Here is an 8,124-nt window from a genome sequence, read left to right as displayed (position 1 = left end):
CACTTTTGATAGAAGTCAGTCAAGATCATGTGATAATTCTTATAAATCACAAAATGACCAGCCAATGGAGTCTCATGGGCCAGACTAAGTATTTCCTGTCTGTAAGATTTTGGAACTACAATTTGATAATTTACTGACCACTCGTCACCAGCAGGTACATCGGGAGGTCTCCATTTTCTCATAAGAATCCCAGATTTGATACAATAACAGACAGGCACTTCATTGGCTTCAGTTTCACCAATGGCCTTTTGAAACAAACATGAGATCTTGGGATCTTTTTCATGTTCGACGACAAGTGATTGTCGTTTGTCACCCTGATTAGAATAAAGAGAATGTGTAGTTAAAAAAGGATCAATGTGATCAATACCTTCTGATTGATCCAAATAAGGATTGAAAGTGACCTCATCAAAAGCCTGACCAATAGATGTGTCAGCTAAAGGAATACTTTCCTGATCAACATCATTCTCAAGAGCTTTCTTTGCCATAGATCTTTTAACTGCAAACATGTGTAGAAATCAGGGAATTCTTTTTCAAGGATCGACGTTCTGATCCAAACAAGGCTTGTCAGTTACATGTGGATTAACCACAACCCTATCTCTAGCTAGGTCGTTTACTAGTGTAATGTTGTGCCGTGTGTGGTGTGGTTGATTGGCGGATTGTACCTTCGTACAAGGTGTCCACTTTATTCGGGTCTCGTTATCTCGGAGATGATCGCCCTCAGTGTTATTGCCCGGATCGAATAAATATTAAGATAAAGTGTGAAACATATGGGTGGAATAAATAGATATCTGAGCAGATATATAGAACAGAATGACACGAGCCCCGTATATGAAAAAAACAACAACAAACAAACAACAATGTAATAAATTGCATAAACAACTGTGATAATACATTACATTAGGAAGATACACTTCTTTTTTAAATAAATCTTTCGCCGAATTTCAAACACAACTATATTCTTTTAAATAGCTGATCTGTTTTAAATGATCGAATTGGTTCATCATAGAATCGAGTGAACAATCGAAGTCATTGCCTTGTACAACTTCATAACCTGCTGATTTCCAGTCCACTCCAACTTCACTGTGGTTGTTCCTCTAGGTCCTTTCGCTTTTTCCCTTCTCCAACCTCCCTAATGGCTCGTCTCTTTTCGGCCCCCCAAACTTTGTGTGGGTAGGTGGATACGTAAGTACGTAGATACATAGATACTTGAATAAGTAGTTACGTGGATACATCAGTGGAGCTATTTCCCCTTCAAAATAAACAAAGAAGCAACCTAAGTCTTCTGTCAGATATTCTACTGGGAATAGATCATTACTCCCCTTTCGTTATGTCAGATATCGTTCTATCGGAATTCAAACAGATGCAAAAAGCTATATGGTCAAGCTAAACATGGCGGACCATAAACAAACCTAGTTTCATAAGATTAATGTAATTCCTAATGGCTATTTTATTACTGATTCCCATTAACATTACACGAGACATAACAGTTCCGTTCTCGTCTCAATTACACAAATGAATGATTGAAAATCATTACATGACTTAACTATGCTATTTTCAGTGAATACACACATTCGAGTCTTTATCATACGTGAAATCATCTAAGATCGGTTAATTCAATTGGATTCTCGTAACTCATATCAACTAAAGTCATGATTGAAATTCTTAGATTCCTATAACAATGAAGACGACAAATTCAAACAATTCGTCTACCTTATATAAAGAAGATCATTCTACGAATTCAGATAGATGAACTCAAACACAGTTACACTCATATCAAGATAACTGATCTACGGATTAAACAAATAAATTCATGTAAATATAAGCAAATGAATTCAATCAAATTAGTATATTGGTATCAACGAATTACATGAGACTGACGCAAAAACCTTATGCTTTCAAGCTTTATTCGCATCTACCACCAGAATTGTGTCCGTTGACCTTCCAGACATCCGGTCCCTTTGATTTTCACTCTTGGAAGAAAAATGGAGACTGATTAGATTTTTCGATGAGGGCAATTTAAGCCATGGAAATTTCGTGTTGGGACCACGTCCCTTATTTAGCGTAACCATACATGACTAAATATATATATACCTCCTTTCATAACTAGGCGACATAATTGCGGTCAGCCTGATTTCTAGATTTCCAAACCTGATTCTCGAAAAACTCAGCTCTGACAGTTCCGATATAAAATAAAGTCCAATGAACAATATTACATTATAATAGCATGTAATGGATTAGAAATAATTAAAACATCAGACAAACAATTAAATTAAATCAAATATAATAACACTATTTTCAATTAAGACAGATTAGACATCATAAGAGATATTTTAATCAATACGGCAATCTCTTGAGGAGGTGTAGCGAAAACCAAATGATTTTCGAGATGGCCACCACACTGAATGTAAAATCTATAAACATTATAAGACGTTTTTTGGTGAGTCGATATGACCGTCTGTTCAAAAGGAGTAGCAATAATAACATGTTCAAGAAGGCCGACAGTACGGCCAGATTATTTGTCAAATCGGAACCATTTCGCACGGGGTTAGATTTGTATAAAAAAAAAAAAAAAAAAAAAAAAAAAAAGACACACAAAAACTACAAATCGAGGAACGCTGATGCTGGCCGTAAATCAGTTTCATTTAAGCATTTATTATTAACAGATTTTGTGGGGTATCTGGATCATTGCGATTCGCGGCGTTTAAACACACACACACACACACATACACACACACACACACACACACACACACAGACAGACACACACACACACACACACTTTGCTACATAGCCTTATATGATATTGTCAAGATATTACAACGACTAAGTCCATATATTAATTTATTGTTAGTATTAGTTATTGAGGACTGAGACGAAAAGCAGAGTTGATTTAATAAGAATGAATTTTTTTCTAATTAATATACTATTTTGATTCATAAGAGTCATGCATTTTTCTTACAACATTCATCCGGTATTTTGTAAAATAGACGTACAATGTAGGCATATTTCACACTTCCCTAACGCATTCACATTATTATTATTTGAAGACAATAAATACTGTCCTCAAAACTTATATTTCAGAGTTTCAGTATCTATGCTAAATTCAATCTCCGAATTTCTGACCCATAGCAAACAGTTGGATTTATCTCAGAATAAAAATGTCTAAAACAGTATCCAGTCCGATTAAAATCAGATCTCCACTGTCCTGTGTTCACACATTATTATTAGTTGTAGGAGACAATAAATTCACACAGGCCAGTGGAGTTCCGATTTTAATCAGATTCAAACAGTATATACACTAAAACAGCCAAATCGTTTTTGATAATTCAGAATACTTGAAGTTGCTTTGGGCTTCTAGTATCGGTTTTTCTTTTGTCCAAACCAATTCCAATGTGAAAAATAAACCCATACATTTGTAATAAGGCGCATATTCAATACACTGTTTGATATTTCTAAGGCACATATTCAATACACTTCTTGATATCTCTAAGGTACATATTCAATACACTGTTTGATATCTCTAAGTCACATATTCAATTCACTGCTTGGTATCTCTAAGGCACATATTCAATACACTGCTTGATATCTCCCATTTCCGAAAACAAGGATTTTTTCCCTGACTAAGTATCATACCAGATTCGACACAAGCAACGTTAAATAGCATTAATTAGTTTTTGCAGATGTCCTACTGTACGTAAGAAAATAGCCAGAATAAAAGATTTTGTTAAACAGAGCGCCGATGAACGGGTAAGATTGTTTCTTACGTGCACTAATAAAAATGAATACGTATCATGTCACGGTCCATTGTACTGATTTTGATTTTAAGTACACTTCTCGTGATTCATTCCTTTGCAATAGGAGTATTTAAGTCATCTTCAGGTAAATGAAGACCCTCTCTAACAGTTTATCAATGTCATCGAACTCGGACTGCGGGTGATTCAGTAATGATTTAAAATATCCACCCCTTCTTTTGGGGGGTGGGGTGGGTGGATTTGTACTAATCAATGTTGAGAATGTAGCGTTTTGATGTGGGTTTTTTTTAAGATGCCAAAGCTGTCTCTGATTATTATTTCTGGCTTGAATTAATTTATGCATTTGGTTCCGTGTCTTATATTTTTGTGAGTGCAATGATAGATTCAAATGCTGATTTATACTATATGTGACTTGAAATCAGCTTCAGTTACCGAAAATGTAGTACGTCGTAAACGGTAGATTTTATTAAAATTTCCTTGTCACATTTTTGTATTGGAAATTGTTACATTGTTTAGCTGATGACGTATTTTTGTTTATGCGAACTCATGTTGAACGAATAAATCTCCTTACAGACAGCCACTGGCGATAAAGGAGCGCAACGGAATGTAGCCATTCTCATCATATAAATTTAAACACTCCTATGTAATATTATTTTCTAGGAACATCTGGGGAGTGGAGTTTAGAATGCTCTAAAGACATACGTGTTTCTCGCAAAATAAAATCTGGGGAGTGGAGTTTAGAATGCTCTAAAGACATACGTGTTTCTCGCAAAATAAAATCTGGGGAGTGTAGTTTAGAATGCTCTAAAGACATACTGTTTCTCGCAAAATAAAATCTGGGGAGTGTAGTTTAGAATGCTCTAAAGACATACGTGTTTCTCGCAAAATAAAATCTGGGGAGTGTAGTTTAGAATGCTCTAAAGACATACGTGTTTCTCGCAAAATAAAATCTGGGGAGTGGAGTTTAGAATGCTCTAAAGACATACGTGTTTCTCGCAAAAGAAAATCTGGGGAGTGTAGTTTAGAATGCTCTAAAGACATACGTGTTTCTCGCAAAATAAAATCTGGGGAGTGGAGTTTAGAATGCTCTAAAGACATACGTGTTTCTCGCAAAAGAAAATCTGCGCAATTTAATTTTAATATGCAATGTCAAGCTGAAAATAACCGTATGTACAAATGACGAATCGATATCTTCGTAGAATGAAAGAAAAGCGCCTTATGTTAAATCCAAAGTAGTGTCGATGGAAAACGTAAAGATACATTTTGTAACGAAATGGCAGATAATAATGTGCATAATGGAAGACTGCTTTCTAAAACTGTTTTTATAGTTGAAATCTAAAAATGGACAAGAAACTATTCATATATCAGTCTATTATTAAACCGTTGCTCGCCACGAATGGTAAAAGTTTTTTGAGTTTACACTGTTATATCTGATAGCATTCTCAAGTTACACGTTTTCTTCTAGCATGCAGCCGTCCATAAAGCCAGATATTGTAACAACTTTTATGAAGGAAGTCCTTCTATATCTTTGTAATTCTTGCTACAAGGTAAGAAAACTCCATAAATTGCAAATCACTCATGTCTAGGAAAAGTAGCTCGAGTTATCACGAGCACAGTCAGTTCTCAGAAGATCCACAACATTGAGTGGAATAATTCTTTTAAAAGGATTTTGTTTTCAAATGTAAAAGGAATGCTGGTTTGTAATACCTTTGATCTTGATATTTATGTTCATGGTACTGACTGTCAAAAGGTAGAACGCAGGCACCGTGGGGCTACTTTTTGTTTTACAAGGTTCCAGTGTGTGTAGAGTTCGTGCCTGTTACTAATCACAGATTTAAAGACACAAGGGATTGTAATTTTTATATGAAAACAACTGGCAATGTCGTAGAATACCAAGCATTTAAACACTTCAATCCATGAGTGTGTGTGTATGTGGAGTGTGTGTGTATGTGTGTGTGTTTTTAACGTAGCTTTAACAAGTTTCCAGTCATATCTCTACGGTGTCTGCAGTATTGAAGTTTATAGTGATGTCTAGCACTGGGTCATCATGCCTCAGACATGTAACATCATGCCCCACCCAGTCAAATTATCCTGACACCAGGCCGACCAGTCCTAACACTAACATCTTAATGCTAAGTCTTTGATACGAATCGGCCGGGGTTCGAACCTGCGATCTATCTCATCCGAGGCGGACGCTCCAAACACTTAGGTCAACGGACCGGTCATCCAATCAAGGTCTTATGTGAGTAAAATATAGACGTTCAAGAGAGAGTGGAGCAAGAATAAGTTGAAAACCACGTAGGAAATTTCATGTACTTCCAAGCCTTCTTAAGCGATAGTATACTTTATATCATTAGTACATTCTAGAATGGTAATCCCAGATGTTTAAATAAAACAATTTTACAAAGATGAATGTTAACCATAAGTAGAGATCATCCATAAATAATCTAAAAGGTATAGAATTTATCCACAATGTTATTATTATACACTAAAAAGTATAAGGGTGTAGTATACTTCTACTTTTTTGAGGAACCCCAGACCAAATATACTTCCAGGCTAAAGTTTGTCTGTTTATGACCCTGCGTTATTACCTATGGCAAAATAATCTTAAAATTAGACCATGCGTTATTACCTATGGCAAAATAATCTTAAAATGACCATGCGTTGTTACCTATGGACAAATAATCTTAAAACGACAATGTGTTATTACCTATGGCAAAATAATCTTAAAATGACCATGCGTTATTACCTATGGCAAAATAATCTTAAAATGACCATGCGTTGTTACCTATTGAAAAATAATCTTAAAATCAATCTCAGATCAACCAATTTTACACGTCCTATACAAAACAATGAGTAGAGTTCCCAATGCCACACGCGAGTAAAGGCCTTTATTTTGTCAACAGGAAAATACCTAAATTTCTTTACTTTTTTCAAGGGCATGGCAAATTGTATTATAAAGATATTTAAGTAGACGCACAGTATAAACTTCAGGTATGGAGACAGACTAAAACTTGGTTTTAGAATTTAGTGTAAATCATGAAGTAAAATAATAGTTCAAGCAATACTAGTTCCATTATATAATTTAATACAATAATTATGAAATAGTAAACGTTTTCACGCATCACAAACCGCTCCGGTTGCCTAAGTTGTTAAAGCGTCCACCATGGATGCGGGGGCTCGCGGGTTCGAACTCCGGCCGAGTCATACCAGAAACTTATAAAAATGATACTAACAGCTGCCTTGTTTGGCGCCCAGCATTAAGAGGTTATTGTTAGGACTGGTCGGTCTGGTGTCAGGATTTGACTGAAAAATTGCACTATGTAACACAGTTTTTGTTCCTGGGTGGTAAGTGTTATTTCGTAATTGCTTATATCTAAAAAGTATAGAAAATGGCTATTATTCTCCACAAACTTTGCTTTTTTGACCAGGAGAGTGATATTTTGAAATTTACCTATTTCCAGTGAGAAAACGGGCGAATTTGTTTCTTTTCGTTCACATAAAGTCAGAAGAAAAAACCATGATCTCAAAATTAGCATGTATTTATACTAAAGTAATACAGAAATGAGCACAAAAGATTTAGAAGTGAGTAGTTTTTCGAGACTTTCGGTTATACTGTAAATCACTTTCATGAATCAGTCCCCAAATGTAGTATCCCGACATGTTCTCGTTATACTATCCTTGGTAGTGGTGTTAAAAGTCCAGTATATCCTGGTGGTGCGCTCCCATGTTCTCCTTGAATTTATCAAGATGGGCGTCATGGATATTGACTTTGAGGGACATCCTGCAGCCCATTGTGCCGTAGTTCTTCACCAGAGTATCTACCAGCTCCAGATAGTTTTCGGCCTTGTAATTGCCCAGGGAGCCCAGAACCACTGCGACAAAGCTGTTCCTAGCCGCTTTCTCCTTACTAGTGAACTTCTTGGGGAAATAGTTGCAGTCCAGTATTTTCTTTATCTGTGGTCCGACGAAGACACCGGCTTTGACCTTTGCCTCAGCTTAGGTGAGAAGTAATGAAGGTACCTGAAGGCTGCCGACTCCTTATCTAGAGCTCTCATAAATTGTTTCAAAAGGCCCAATTTGATGTGCAGTGGTGGCACCATCACCTTCCGTGGGTCCAACAGTGGCTCCCACTTGATTTTGTTCCTCCCCACAGAGAATTCGGTCCGCTGTGGCCAGTCCCGCCTGTGGTAGTGCGCTTTGGTGTCCCTGCTCTTCCAAAGACAAAAATAGCAGGGAAACTTGGTGAAACAGCCTTGGAGACCCATCAGGAATGCCACCATTTTGAAGTCTCCGATGACCTCTCAGCCGTACTCATCATACTTCAAGGCATCCAGCAAGGTCTTGATGCTTTTTAATCCTCTTTGAGGTG

This window comes from Sinohyriopsis cumingii, chromosome 4, assembly GCF_028554795.1.
Source record: "Sinohyriopsis cumingii isolate HCF-2022 chromosome 4, ASM2855479v2, whole genome shotgun sequence".
NCBI classification, from domain to species: Eukaryota; Metazoa; Mollusca; class Bivalvia; order Unionida; family Unionidae; genus Sinohyriopsis; species Sinohyriopsis cumingii.
This window is presented reverse-complemented; position numbering follows the sequence as displayed.